The following is a 14741-nucleotide window of genomic DNA, read 5'->3' on the forward strand; positions in this document are numbered from 1 at the left end:
AAAAATGAAAATATATTCCCTTCTTCATGAAAATAAAAGTATTCTTTTTTATATGGCTGACCAACAGGGACAGAAAGCGTTATCCAAGATATAACATTTTTTTCTACCTCTCTCCCCCTTTCTTTATTCTCCACTGTAGGTATTTGTGAACAAGGGATATTTGGGAGGGGAATTAATGAAGAGCAGAAAAAAGAGACTGTCTTTTGGGAGCCTCATAGATAGAATACGACAGCAATGTGGCATCCAGGTTTCAGATGCACTCTCTAGAGTGGAAGTAGTGTCCAATTTTCTTTGTCACTGTGAGACTTGGAGACATAAGGCTTTGTGAAGAGTTTCAGCAGCATGGCTCCAGAGTCATGCTTAACCTTGCCATAAAATCCTTGGAACAGTTCCACAGCTTCTATACAGTGAACTAAAATGAAAGAGTGTTGCCGGCAAGTTGAGGAAGATGAATTTAAGTATACCTTAAAAATGCTTTATTTGAGAAATACGAACTAAAATCTTACCAAGTTAATATTGCATAAAATGTGAATACCACATAATTAGCCATAGGATTGAGAATATGTAGTAATATGAACATTAGAGGTAAATAATAAATATATGAAGGATCCATAATTTTCTTTACCTTGGTGAACTTCAAATGCCTTTCTCTGTGGGAATTTCCAGCTAAGGAATAATAGTAGTTCTAACACAGAACCTGAGTTCAAATCTGGACTCACCCACTTACTAGTTGTATGACCCTGGGCAAGTCATTTAACTCCCCCTCAGTTCCCTCATCTGTAAAATGGGTATCATAATAGCACCCCCTCAGAGCTGTTGTGAGGATAAGATGAGGTAATGTTAGCACTTTGCAAACCCCAAGCCATTACATAAATTCTGGCTATTATTAATTTGCCTAAGGCTGAGCATCTAATATATCCAATTGAGGATCAGCATAGATTAGACCTTTCCAACTGGAAAGGAATGTAGAAGTCCAACCTTCTCATCTTACAGATGCAGAGTCTGCATTTGAACTCAGGGCTTCTGATTCCAAACCCATCATTCTTTCTACTGTAATATGCTGTGTCTTACACAATCTGTGAAAAATGAAAATTCTCCTTCTATAAGCTCATGAAATATACCATAATGACACACAAAAGGCACAATTTCAACTGCTGGCTCCAAACTGTATATTCCTGGGGAACAATAGCAGTCTTTTCCTGGTCTGAACCCAAGACATAGAAAACTCTTTACAGGGATGGAGATCCCCCATTCCTTTGGACTCACTGTCTCAGAAAGTTGCCTAGGGAACGAAAAAGAAAGGTGAATTGCCCAAAGTCATCTCGCTCCTTTTTATTAGAAAAAAACTTGATCTAGGATTATCTAACTCCAAGATTGGTTTTCTACCGATTGTACTACATTTCATATCATATGTACTACATTTCATATCAGCGGCTATATACAAAGTTTTACTATGGTTATCAGATGTTTGGATAATTGAGAATACTCTCAGGATATCCTATGATATAAAAGAGTAGAGTTACAGATAGCAGCAGTTACCATTGTCTTATATAATTCCCAGTTAAAGATAACCAGAGATCAGTAATTTAGTATGGCCTGGGCTTCTTATGCTTGTTTTTTAACAAATGGTTTGATTATCTTAGTTCATAACTGCTAATTCTTTAGGGGAAGTTAGCACATCAAAATGTTATTTTTGACCCTATAATCAAAATAATTCTGCTTGTTTTTATTATTTTCAGGGCTAATTGGGTTTTTAATGCCCTTTTAATATGCTAACAGAACTGTTACACAACTAATTGCTATGTGGCTACTTAGCCGCAACCATACACATAAAACATTACCACCTTATAGAAAGGATAAGAATAAACAATGGAGATATTTAACAACCCAAATCACTCAACATGAAGTTAAGTGACTTCTTTCTTTTCCATATAAAAATTGAGCCAAAGGTACTAGCAACACGTGACTAAGTAGTTAAATCTTTGATAAAAAATAAGGAATGGAAAAGAACGTAGTCAAGAAAAGACTGTCACAGAAACAAGTTAGAAAAAGCATTCTTCATGTCAGAGAAATCATAGACTGTCATCGATAGGAAGCTATTGAATCCAGCTGATTTGCAGACTTGCCTGCAGGAATTTCACTTATTTCTTGTATTTAGTCATGTTGTCTGATTAATATGAAGAATGGAGGTGGGTTTCTTGATGAGGACACTGATTTTAATCTACATGTAAAACATATATATTTGTCTAATGTAAGTAACATAATTAGGTTCAGTGGAATAGATTTCTCCTCTTGAAGTCTCATGAGAAATGCAGAGAAATTTTTTCTACCCCTTGAACTTTTTTCCATGATACTAAAGTGTTTGTCTTATATAGAATGTTAATATTTACTGGACAGAGTTACTTAGGAGTCTGGATTTGAATTCAGGCTCTCAAGGTAAACAACTAAGTGAGTAAAAAGTGAAAACTATTTCTCTCTAAATATCCATTCTATACTTCAGTCAGCCAATCAAAAAGCATTTATGCAGTGCCTACTGTATGCCAGGCACCATGCTAAGTACTGGGGGTACAAAAGACAAAATTGAAACTGTCCTTACCTTAATGGAATTTACATTCTATAGGGGGAGAAAATATGTGTATTTAAGGATACATGAAAAATATACAAAATAAATATCAGGTAATTTTTGAAGAGAAAAACATTGGAATCAGAAAATGCCTGATGGTGCTTGATTTCAGCTTGGACTCCAATGTTTCCAAAGATGCTTATTTTTTTTGCATGTAGGCATTCCCTCCAGTGATACAGATACCAATCATTCTGTACCTTAGAAGTCTTTAAAAAAACTTTTTTCAATTATCAATCATTTATTTTTTTCTTGCTTCTCCCTCTCTCCTACTGGTTATATGTGTGTAGAGGGTGGCAGAAATCCCTTGCAACAAATAACCATAGTAAAGCAAAAAAAAAATGCTATATTGGCCACATCTAAAACTATGTGTCTCATTCTACTTAGTTTGTCATTTCTCTGTTAGGACATGGGTAGCAGTCTTCATCATTCCTGTGGAATCATAGTTAATCATTATATTGGTCAAAGTTCTTATATACTTAAAAATTGTTTATTTTTACAATGATGTTATAGCATAAATTGTACTCCTGGTTCTGTTCATGTTACTCTGAATCAATTCACCAAAGTCTGGCTTTCTCTGAATTTCCTAAAACACAATAATATTCCATTATCTTCATATAGCATAACTGGTTTATCCATTTCCTGATAGGCAGGCATGCCCTTAGTTTCATGCTCTTTCCTATTATGGAAAGAACTACTATAAATTTTTTTTTGTACAAAAAGGTCCTTTTTCTATTTCTTTGATCCCTCTGGTATACATGCCTAGTAGTGGGTGGTATCACTGGGTCAAAGAATTTATAAATAACAATTGCATGTCTCTACCAAAAGTGCCTCAGTGGGCCTATTTTTCTGAAGCCCTTTTGACATTTGTCATTTTCCATCTTTGTCAACTTTGCCAATTTGTTTAGTATGAGGTAAAACCTCAAAATTGCTTTAATTTATATTTTTATAATTATTAGTGATTTGGAGCATCTTTTCACATGGCTAGAGATTGCTTGGGCTATTTTCCTTGAGAACTTAACAGACCATCTTTAAGAGTTGTTGTGTCCCCCAAAATTCAGCATGTGGTGGTCAGCCTCCTGCTGGTAATGAGCTTCTCTAAACTTCCTGGCTTCTCTGAAATGAGAAGACTTTTTCTGATTTAGTAGAAGCTGCTGGCAATCTGCTGACATGTTCTAAGATCACAAGATTTAGAGGTGCAAGGGTTCTTAGGTATCCCATAATCCAAACCATTCATTTTACAAATGAACAAATGGAACCCAGAAAGGCTAAGTGATTATACCTACCTCACACAGGTAGCAAATAAGAAACTAGGGCTCCAAACCTCAAACCCCAAATCCAGGACTCTTTTACCTCTTTCTTGAGATCTGAGGGTCTTCTGAATGCCACAGTAAAGCATCAGAGTAGGACTTTGGTGGAGAGTCTATTTCGTCTAAACTCTGGGGAGAAGAGCTTCTTTAACTAGATTCCTACAAGCTTTGTGCCTTACTAAGTGGTGTCCTATAAGCACTCAATAAATGCTTGTTGATTTGACCTGAAATATAGGTGCAGCCAAATTTATCTTGAATACCACAACAGGTGCCACAAATAATGTTGGTACTCAACATTGTCACCATAATAATTTCATTTAAGTTACCTTTGAACCCTTCCACTTTATCTTTAACTGGGGGCTGGGTGTGGAGAGGAAGAGGAGAGACTCAAAGGGCCAACTGTGTCTTGCCAAAGATTAGAACTCAGAACACGCTATGATGGTTAAACTCTTTCAAGGACTCTACTCCACTTACCCTACAAACATTTTTGCTACAAATAATAGTATATGTTTTGTCTTTTTACATCTTGTCACATTTTAGTACTACATGTGTTTTCATTTTATAGAGGCAGCTAAGGAGATAGAGTAGAGGAGATAGAGTGTTAGGTCTGGAGTCAGGAAGACCTAAGTTCAAATCTAGCCCAAGACATTTATGACACTCATTAACTGTGTGACCCTGGGCAAGTCATTTAATCTCTGTTTGTCTCAGTTTCTTCATCTATAAAATGGAGATAGTAATAGCACCCACTTCTCAGTGTGGTTGTGAAGATTCAACATTTGTAAAGCGGCAAGTGCAGTGTCTGGCACACTGTAGGCACTATATAAATGCTCATTTCCTTTCCTCCATTGTACCTTTGTATTCTGTGCCCCAACGTGTTTCAGATTAGCTCCATTTCCTAATTCCATCTAGGAAAGGATCTTTGCAATCTTCTCTGATCTGGGCACTGGGAAATGAACGTCTCCTTTGTGTCCTTCTAGGATAGAGGGGCTCACCTAATTTGCTCTTTCCTACAGTTATATGCTTTTTTTGGATCCCTTTATATTGTTAAAGCTTAGAGGGATCAGGCCAAACTGCATCATCTTCATCCCCAAGTAACTTTGCATAGTAACTTCTTAATATCTATGTTCAGATGACTTACCTACATTTTTCACATGCCAAGCAGAAGCAGCTATGAGTTTATTCCTACCATTTAACCTGCATCATTCAGAACATTAGTTTTCTGCCTCTTAACATCTGCCATTTTGCTAATCTAACAAGCAGATGTAATTAGGGATCAGGAGAAATCTGTCAGTGAGCTTATTTGCTTTCAAGGTTATATTTTTGCCCTGAATTTGGAGTCACAGAAGTTTTCTATTTTCTCTGTGGAACACTAGGTTGTATCTCATTCATTAGGTCATATAGAAGCAATGGAATGTACAGGGTGGGAAAAATACCAGGCTTGAAATGGTGAGGTCAAATACCTCTTCTAACAATTAAGCATTGTATGATCCTGGGCAAATCACTTAACTTCTCTGGGCCTCAGTTTTCCTCATCAGGAAAATGGAGATAGGAACACCCATAGCATCTACCTCACAGAGTTGTCATGAGGGTCAATGAAAATGATGTGGGTAAGTTGTTAGACAAATGACCTACTACTACTTACTCCTCCTTACTATTCCTTTTTCCTTAATAGGTCAGAATCAAACTGAAGGAAGGAACATTTTAATTATAACATTACTCACTAATAATATTCTTTTGGGACTTCCATCCAAGTTGGTTCAATTTTTTTTTCACATAGTCTCATTTACCCTCCCAGCATTAAGCCCTTTATAGAGTGTCAGAGATGATAATCTCCATTTTATAGATGGAAATAATAAGCTTCAGAAAGCTAAAAGGCTTTTTGCTTATGTCAGTGTCGCAAGATTAGTTTAATGTTCTCTATGTCTCAGATGCTAAATAAAAAAAAGGTTTTAGGCCTAGAAGGGACCGTAGAGATCATCTAGTTAGCCCCACTCCTATCTTTCAATGTGATGGGTCTGATACCTGCTCCCTTTCTCCTTAATTCTAAAAATCACTGCTCTTTGTGTAGTTCCTTGCCTTAAACTATTTCCACCTCTTCTTCCTCAGACTTCCTGCCTCTCTCATAACTTCCCACTGGTCTTCTGCTGCTGTCAAAGTCATCGTCTCCTCTTGCTGCTTTAGCCATGACCCTTTCTCTTAAAAAAAAAATAACGAACTTTTGGCATTTTCTTAGTGCCCTCCCTAATTATCAAAAATACTCCTCATCTTCTATTTCAAAGACCTTCAGCAAGGTGCCATCATCATCCTTTGTCTCCTCCTGCAGCTTGAAGTTCAGATGAGGCATGTCCCCCATGCTACTCATATGATAAGAAACTACATTTATATATTCCTTTAAGTTTTGCAGAGAACTTTCTTCATGGCAATTCTGAAATAAGGTTTGCAGGAATGACTTTCTCTTTTTTACAGATGAGGAAACTGAGTCTCAGAGACATTAAGTAACTTAATACTTGCCAGAGTTAGCATTTAAACCTTGGTCTCTCCTGACTCCAACTCCAGCATGCTTCTCAATCTACCTACTGTCTATGATCCTAATCTGGTCTCCAAGTCTTCTCACATGCACCACCTCATACTTAAGTTTCCCCTTTTCCTTAGTCGGTCCAAAACCATCTCTGAATTTCTGAAATACAAATTCCTCCATCAAATATTTTTGCTTTTAGTTACAGACCTATGGTTTTTTATATTCCTAGAACTCCTAGAGGGTAATCTTCCTCTTCTAATTTAGAACCAGGAAAAGTGCTACGGAGGAAAGCCTTAGAGAATTGACTGGGACACTGAGAATTTAAGGATCATACTCTGGAGTCTTCCTAAAAGGCTAAGAAGAGGAATTAGGTGGTGAAGTAGACAGAGCACTGGGCTTGGAGTCAGGAAGACACTTCTTGAGTTCAAATCCAGCTTTAGACACTTACTAGCTGTATGACCCTAGGCAAGTCACTTAACCCTGTTTGCCTCAGTTTCCTCATCTGTAAAATGAGATGGAAAAGGAAATGGAACACTTTTCCAATATCTTTGCCAAGAAAACCCCAAATGGAGTCACAAAAAGTCAGACATGACTGAAAATGACTAAACAACAACATAAGGATAAGAGACTATAACATAATCACAGATTTAGAGTTGGAAGGAACCTTAGAGATCTAGCTCCTTTATTTTGTAGACGAGGAAAGTAAGGGTCGGTGAGGATGAATTCGTTATTTGCCCAAGATCACCTAGGCAGGATTCAAACTCAGGTCCTCTGACTCCAAATCCAGTGTCCTTCCACTTCTCTTTATGGCATCCAGGGGAGATCTGATGGTGGCTTCTCCCAATCCTGCTCATTTTGTCCTTCTCTATTGCCTCCTACTTAGATCTCAAATTAACTTACCCTTTGCCATATTATGTGTATCCTTAATGTTCATTCATATTTTACAAATTTATTCTTCTTCCTCTGTTTTATATGTGTCTTCTCTGCTTCCTATTAATTTGTGCCTTTTATTTATACCCTCCCAGAGGGACTGTGGATGAAATACCTGTGCCATCTACAATTACCTTTAACAAATTATTTTATAATTATTTTTTTTATTTTATATTATTTTATTTTGATTATTTTATAATGATTATAATATCAGTTTCAGGTATACCAAGAATGTTTTGATTGCACATAACTTGTGTTTGTGCAAGATTCTTTTCTCTTCCTAACTCTCCCAAGTTTCACCCTATCTCTGCCCTCTTTCACAGCCACAAGCCCCTACAACTTGCACGTCCTGTCTCTCCTTTTAGGGAACTACCTAAACAAGTACTCTTTTTCTCCTACATATTGTTATTGCCCTTGCACTTTAAGAACAGACTTGAGTTAATCCAGGGCTTTGGAGCTGGCTAATCTTGTGACTGTTAGACTTCATTATCAGCACAGGATTATCCTGAGGGAATCAGACTAAGGAGAAGGGGGAGAGGGCAAAGGAAGGGAGATGTGTGACAGGGTGCTAAGAGCACCTCATTTAGTCAAGTGTGGCCCCATGGATAAATACCAGCAGAAACAGCTTATCTTTCCAAATGTATTTTATATTACTTTTCTCCCGTGCATTCTACGTAATAACCACAGTTTCCTCAATCTCATGCTTTCCTCCTGCCTCTGTGCATTTGTCTAACCTGTCCTTCTGCACTTAGAATATATGTCCTTCACATCCCTGTGGCTCAGACCAAGTGCTGCTTCCTCCATGAAGCTTTCAGTGATTTCCCTCTCCCAAAACATTCTTTTTCCCTCCAATAAACTTCACGCTGACCGATTATATTTATTTGTTTAAATTGCATACTATACTCCTTCAATTATTCCTCCTTGGTAAATTTCCTGAAGGCATGCTCCATCCATGTGGACTTTCATCTTTGTGTCTCCAGCACCTTTACCATCATGACACCTTTACTATCTGTTGTTAAGTGGTCTTTCAATCATGTCCAACTCTCTGTGACCCCATTTGGGGTTTTCTTGGCAAAGATACTGGAGTGATTTGCCATTTCCTTCTCTGTCTCATTTTACAGATAACTGAGGCAAACAGGGTGAAGTGACTTGCCCAGGGTCACACAGCTAGTAAGTGTCTGAGGCCAGATTTGAATTCAGGAAAATGAATCTTCCTGACTCCAGGCCCAGCACCCTATCTGCTGTGCCACCTAGCTGCCCCTCTTTTACCATAGGTAGTGCTTCCTTACTTTTGAATTGAGAATTTGGATCCTAGAAGCACATGTTATGTCACTTCTTGGTTTAACCTAAACCCTCTTCAATTCAGTTCAGTTCCATGAACATTTGTTAAATGGTTCCTATCGTACAAGGAAGCATGCCAGACACCGTGAATTTAAAGTCAAAAAATGTAAAACAGTCTGGGCCCTCAAAGAATTTACATTCTCAAATTAGTATAATGAGGGAGGTAGCATCAATTTGCCAAAGGTCTGTGACTGATTCACTACCCATGTTGGGTATCAAGCATATTTGATCCCAATCCATTTTCTGGAAGTACAAAAGAGGAAATGAAATGATACTATGGTGTTTCCTTAACTTACGTGAGAAAATTTGGTTCTAAGAGATAGAAAGGGGACAATGCTAAGAGATGTACAAATCTTTTGTGAATTTGTGTTTTTAACATAATAAATTGCATTTAAAATGTTCTTTTAGTCTCAATTGGAAGTTTCTTCCTTAAACTGTTAGCTTGTGTTTCTCTGTTCATTTCAAATTTAAAGAAGTCTTGGCTGATGAAACTGTTATATAAGAGAATATGAACAGTTGTTCATTATGTAATGTGAGAATCAGAAATGCCGCTACAGTCCTCTTGCAGAGTAGCTGAAATACTGTATCTGAATTTTGATTGGAATCATGAATATTTTGTAATTTTCTCTAATCTTGCATTAATTTAGCAGATTTGTGTTAAATCATATCCTGAATTGAATTTCAAATTTTCCATATGTGCATTTTAAAAAAAAAATGATCTCCCATAGTAGAAAGAGCACTAGCAACTTGGGTTTTAGTATTGGCTCTGCCACTGCCACTCACTGGAAGTGTGACTTTGGTCAAGTGTGTTCACATCCAGTAAGCCTCAGTTCTGTAAAATCAAAGGGTTGGAATAAATGGTAGGTAAGCTTCCTTTAGGATTGATTGCTCCATCACCCTGTTCTGCCAGTTGAACAGTGTTTTGGTAAAAGTCATGTAAAATACTCCTTTGAAACGGTCAGATTCCAGGTTTATTTTACTTATTTTTCCTCAGCACTTTTGATGGTGACCTACCCTACTGAAAAGAACCAAGGTACTAAAAGATGAGTTGTTATTAAGTTAAGTTGTACTTCCATGCCATACTTTCCAAACAATTTCGTGTTCCTACTTTACAGATATAGAAACTTTGGCACAAAGACATTGAAATTGCTTGTCCCAAGGTTGTATGTATGAGTCAGTGCTAGAACTGGGAAGAGAATTATGGTTTCATCATTTGCTCTGCTTCTTCAAGCTCTTGGTTCATGCTCTGCTACCTATCTTGAAACACCTTTTTCAACATCAATGAATTCGACAGACTGACTGTTCCCATTTATAATGTTAATATTGCTGTCTGTAATCTCCTCTTTGTGGAAACAATCTTTCCTCGATAATTGGCTTTCATTACTAGCTGATTTATATTCTCGATACCTGTATTATTTTCTTATCACTAATTTCTTTTCTCACACACACACACACAAACATCACATATAAATATATACACACATGTACATAAAGTAAACTATGCAGAGATGTATTTTTTTCCAACACCAACCCCAAGAACTTGGAAATAACTTTATTTTCTGCTGATCCTTTCCCTCCATTTGGCAAGCATTTCATGTCACTGTTTTTGAAGTGCTGCAGTAGGAAAAAAATGGCTGCCTTTTGTTTATTTCCCTGTACATTAGCATGATGACATCATCAGTGATATTAGCCAGAATGTATATGTTTTTAAGAACTCAGATATACTATTAAGCTTGGAATATGATTTTATTTTCAAATATTGCCTACAAGGTTTTGTAACAGCTTTAGCATCGGGTAGACAAAAAAATAATGTGTATAAATACTTTGGTGAGAGAGCACACACACACCACACAAATAGGGAGATTTAAAAATATTTTAAAATACTTTTCTCAGCATCAGGAGGAAAAACCCCCAAACAAATTGAAGGGGTTATAAAGCATAGGCATTGTAACATTAATTGTATTCTTTAGTAATAATAGTGTAAACAAAGTCAATAAGGTGTTGTTACTACTGTTAATACCCTTTGACTATTCTGTATTTTTTTAAATAAAAAATTTAGATGAAACCTGAAATCTTGTGAGCAAATTGGACATAATTTTCCAGAAAACAATTTAGTGTTAATGTGAAGGTCTAATCCTAAGGTCTAAAAAAGTTGAGATCATTCTTTGCTGGATTAATTATTGCATGCTTTACAAACACTCCTACAAATATACGTTAAAGGACTGACTCTTTTTTACTTAGCTAAACACAGAGATAATTTGTTCTTTGATCCTGAATCATGATGCTGGCAGGGTTTTTATTCTCATTAAGAAGTAGAGGCTCTAGCTTTTGTTGCACTTCAGCTTGTGTTTGTCACATGATTTTTGCTGAGCTTAATAAGCAACAAGCTGTCAATTACCAATTCAATTTAGGGAGATTTTGAAAGGGATAAGGAATGGTTTTGTTATTTGTTTATTAATATTTTTGTTGAGTGCAATGTGACTAAATAAACTGTATTTTGGTTTGGTGTCTCCATTTTTCAAAATTGTGGAAACAACTAGAGTTTAATTAACCCTTTATGGGCTTAGAAAGACAATTTGATGTTAATTTAATATTTATGAAGCACTAGGTTTCTGTAAATATTGGGTAATAGTCACGAAAACCACTTGTTAAAATTGAAATCAGATCAGGAGTGCCATATGCTTTGTAGAGGTAGAAAATAGACAGTCTGAAATAAATCACTGCAGTTTTAAGAATTGACATTAACCATGTGTCAGATCATTAAATGAGGTTTTCTTTAAAAATTCAATCATTCTTCAGGGGATTACCCTTTTTTTTGGAGACCTTAGCTTATTGGTTAATCATATAGTTCTTATATTCACTTATAAAAAATAAACACAGTATCACCTGTTTTCTCAAAAGTTGTATATAAGGTGTATGTCTGTGAATACAATAGATACTCATAATCTCTTGGTTAATGAAGATTTTCATTAAGGAGATTTTCATGGAAAGCATTTTTAGAAAGCTTAACATTTTACAAAAATAAATACTAGCAGTCCCTTTAAGAGTGGAAACAACATTCCTTTATTGCATTAATATAGAAGTGCTTTTAGAAGGCAGGAAACAGTATAGTGCATTATGACAGACTCCCCCTCCCCCGCCTTAACTATTATGAAGCCTCTTATTAAAATAAAATCTAGTTAACTTCTTTTGAATTCCAGCTGAAACATTTTCTGTAATAATAAAAAAAATGTTGCAAAAGGATTTCCATAATTTGTGCTGCATTAATGACTTAAAGCAGCTCCATAATTTGTTATTCCTTCCTCATAGTAGACCTCAGCTGATAAAAATATCCATAGACACAGTGAAATCAGTGGCATGCCTAGTTCTCTCAGACAAAACTCCCATGTGATCACATGTAGGCAGACTCAGTGAGACTGAAGCTGTTCAGCAAGCAGTAGGTAATGAGTCTTTGTGCAGAGTGAAGCTCTTGTCCCTGAACAATAAAGCATATGGTACCAGCAATAAAACACAGTGCTGGGAAATTTAAGAAGATTCCGCTGGAACCAGGAAGACACAGTGTCTTCGGTGATGATGGCACATATTATAAAATGATAGTCAATGTATTTTGGACTCTAATTAATAAACAGTGCATGGACTAGGACTACTACAATTTGAACAGGTCAGTTATTTTATAGATTGCTCAAACACTTTTTTTTGCTTGATTGAATTTAAATGAGGATAGTGTTGTATGTTGTTTCTTTAAAAAAAAAACTTTGCATGTAAGATATTTGCAGCATATAGGCTGACTGATACACATGAATTGATCCAACACTGGATAAATTGTTGATGTAATCAGATTTGTTATGGAAAAAAATGTAGAAAAAAAGTGTGCGTGTGTGTGTGTGTGTGTGTGTGTGTGTGTGTGTGTGAGAGAGAGAGAGAGAGAGAGAGCTTATTATACTATACCCCAAAAAGTTATTTAAGGCATCACAAATTTAGAAGGTGAATATAAATGAAATCCATTTGTGAATTTTTTAAAAAATCTGTCCAGAAAGCAATAGCATAAAATGATAGCAATATAGAGATCAAATAAAAGGCTTCAAATTCAATTTTTTCCTGGAGTTAATATATACATATATATAATTATGTATTATTGCTTATATATATTATATAGACATATAACATACACATATAAACACACATTTTGGAGCTATTAGTTTAGATTTCTAAGGAATCAGGTGCTGTATAAATCAAAGATTATATATTTTTATTGTTTTCCTTTAAAAGGATGTTTGATTTTTAAAACAATAAACATTTTCCCCGTAAAACTAAGTCATTATTTTGAAAGTGTTATGATCCCAACTGCCTTTTAGAGCAACATGTTTGCCATTTATAGCTTTTAACTGTGTTAATTTCAGTTATACATTTTTTGTCATTTACTAGATCTTTTAATAGTATGGGAATAATAACGAAAACCTTGTTTCACATAAATTGCTCCACATCTGCAAACAAATTAGCTTAATTTAAAGGGAGAAAGGATTTAATTATGTGAGAAAGGTATTTTCCCATTGATTCACCATTAAGAAGGGCAAAATGTGTTTATGAACACACTTTCGCACATGAGCATCTATATGTGGAATATAACCACATTTCTTATTTCCTTGGTCTCTGAGCATTTGAGAAGTTCAATGTTTGAAACAGGGGGTTGCCGCCTGTAGGAAGGGGAGACACAGTGGATAATAAAACAGTCTTAATCATATTTCCAAAGGCAGATAAGCATCTTCATTTTTGTCCCTAGAATTTTATCATGTAAACAGTAATTTAACTTAACATTGTGTCTTCATTAGTGTATAATTTCAACAAATACCGTAGGCTTTAAATTGTTTCATTTTCATTTGCTTTTTTTTCCTTTAGAAATTATTTTCATGCTACACATATTAGGTTGATATTATCCTACACATTGAAGCACATATTTTGCATGTTGTTATAATAGCCGCTTATGATATTTGCACAGTGACTGATAGTCATTTATTCCAGGAAATGTGAAGGGAAGCAGAATGAAGCCAGGCCTTTTAAAACAACAACAAAAGGAGAAATCCTTCATGTACAATATTATTTCTGCCCACAGCATTGTTCATTTTTGAGAGGAAAAAAATTAGCTACTTGCATTTCCAAAAAAACAGAGAAGTTGATGAGAATTTTAATCGGCCTACCCCATGTATTTAAATGAAGTATTTGACTATTTTGGTTTCCTTGGAAACCACAGCTGCTACAGCTAGACTTTGTTTGGGGGTGATCCTAGGGGGTCTGCAAATAAAGAATTTAAAAACGTTTATCCCTTAATCAACATTAGGGGAAAGCACGATTTTTGACAGCCCGATAAAATGGGTGCCCATTTTTTTTTTCTATAGGCTCTCCAGTGATTCAGGTATTCTGGCTGAACCGCAGCTCTACAATTTCTTACCCAGCATTCCATTTCAGCTCCTGGCAGGCCTTCCCCAGCCTTATGCAAATGAGAACAGCACAGTAGCTTTGACTGCAGAAGGGGAGGGAGACAGAAATGAGTTCAAAGGTCATAGGACTGGTAGAAGGCTGGAACAGTTGAATGAAAAAATGAAAAAAAATGTAGTCGGTTTTGCAGCAATCTTTAGCAGGCAGGAGAGGAGTTAAATGAAGTGGTCTTGGCTGCCCGGAGTGAAGATTGCTCAGGACCTATGCAGGAGTAGAAACGTGAACACAGGTATAGTGGGGGCATGACTGCACACGGTGCCTGATTTTATTTCTGTGATAGGCATGGGTTTGAATGGGAGCAGCCCCACTTTTCGTCTGTCTTAGAAGCTGTTTTGGGGTCCTAGGATTTCTGCCGTAATTGAATTGTTTTAGTCTCAAATGCACATAAACCGTTTTCTGGTTTCTGTAATTAGAAACACAATGGCTAGGGCTTTTGAATGGCATTTTGTCCGGATGTAGCTGTTTGAATGAGAAAATTAAATCGGGTTTTCAGTCTCTCTACACTTTTCAAAAGCCCGCAGGTTTGATA

The 14741-nt window shown here is 36.2% G+C and overlaps 1 protein-coding gene across 2 annotated transcripts in view; it reads left to right on the plus strand.

The window, feature by feature from the left end:
- The window catches only part of CSRNP3 (cysteine and serine rich nuclear protein 3), a 192805-nt gene that overhangs the window by 51051 nt on the left and 127013 nt on the right, over positions 1 to 14741 (plus strand). The window contains exon 1 of one of the 2 annotated variants that reach the window (XM_036747692.1): positions 12129 to 12380. The exons of the other annotated variant lie outside the window; for it this stretch is intronic. The gene's annotated coding sequence lies outside the window, so the exon portion shown is untranslated. Of the gene's footprint in view, positions 1 to 12128; positions 12381 to 14741 lie in introns of those variants that run through there. 2 annotated transcript variants of the gene reach the window in all.

Source organism: Trichosurus vulpecula, chromosome 2 (genome assembly GCF_011100635.1).
Source record: "Trichosurus vulpecula isolate mTriVul1 chromosome 2, mTriVul1.pri, whole genome shotgun sequence".
Lineage (NCBI taxonomy): Eukaryota > Metazoa > Chordata > Mammalia > Diprotodontia > Phalangeridae > Trichosurus > Trichosurus vulpecula.